Source organism: Pristiophorus japonicus, chromosome 3 (assembly GCF_044704955.1).
Source record: "Pristiophorus japonicus isolate sPriJap1 chromosome 3, sPriJap1.hap1, whole genome shotgun sequence".
Lineage (NCBI taxonomy): Eukaryota > Metazoa > Chordata > Chondrichthyes > Pristiophoridae > Pristiophorus > Pristiophorus japonicus.
Window position 1 is genome coordinate 327,728,463 of NC_091979.1, and position 761 is coordinate 327,729,223.

The 761-nt window shown below is 44.5% G+C and overlaps 1 non-coding gene across 1 annotated transcript; it reads left to right on the forward strand.

The window, feature by feature from the left end:
- Positions 1-452: 452 nt before the first annotated feature.
- On the forward strand, positions 453-525 carry trnav-cac (transfer RNA valine (anticodon CAC)). The gene has a single exon. It is a non-coding gene; the product is annotated as a tRNA-Val (tRNA).
- The last annotated feature ends 236 nt before the right edge of the window (positions 526-761 follow it).

Here is a 761-nt window from a genome sequence, read left to right on the forward strand (position 1 = left end):
TGTGTCGACTGAATCCATGGCCCTTTCAATATTCTGCTGACATGCACACTATTAAATGTGCCACTAACTTATAGAATCAAAGAATAAGGGATGGTTGCAGCCCGTCGAGCCCATGCCAACTCTCAACAAGTCTCACTCCCCTGTCATTTACCCACAGCTGTGCAATTTTTTTCATTCGGATACTTATCCAGCTCCGTTTTGAAAGATAAGATTGAGTCTGACTGCACCGCCCTTTAGAGCAGTGTATTCCAGATTCTAACCACTTGCTGAGGGATGGCCACTCCTGTTCCTATGTATAAAGGCAGAGAAACACGGGATCAATTCCTGCCTCACTCACAACCTTGCTAAATACAGCACCGTCATTCTATTCTCGTGACACAAGCTCCAGAAGCGTAGTCCAGCTGTTGAGGTTAAAGCTCTGGTTATGTTCCCAACAATGTTACTGGCACAGCGTTTCCGTAGTGTAGTGGTTATCACGTTCACCTCACACGTGAAAGATCCCCGGTTCGAAACCGGGCGGAAACATTATGCAAACGTGTTCAATTAATGATTAGATAAAATTAAATCATTCATATTATTGGTTCAATATTAACAGAGTGCAGAGTCTCACGATGCTGGTCCATTTTCTGATTTCTCTCTACAGTTCTGTTCACACTCAAATTCTTCACAGTGTCTCTCACTCCCTCCCGTTTCCAGCCCTGACGCTGGAGAAACAATATCTCAAAGCTGCACATTCCGTGCATTCTGGTCAGCTGTGAGAG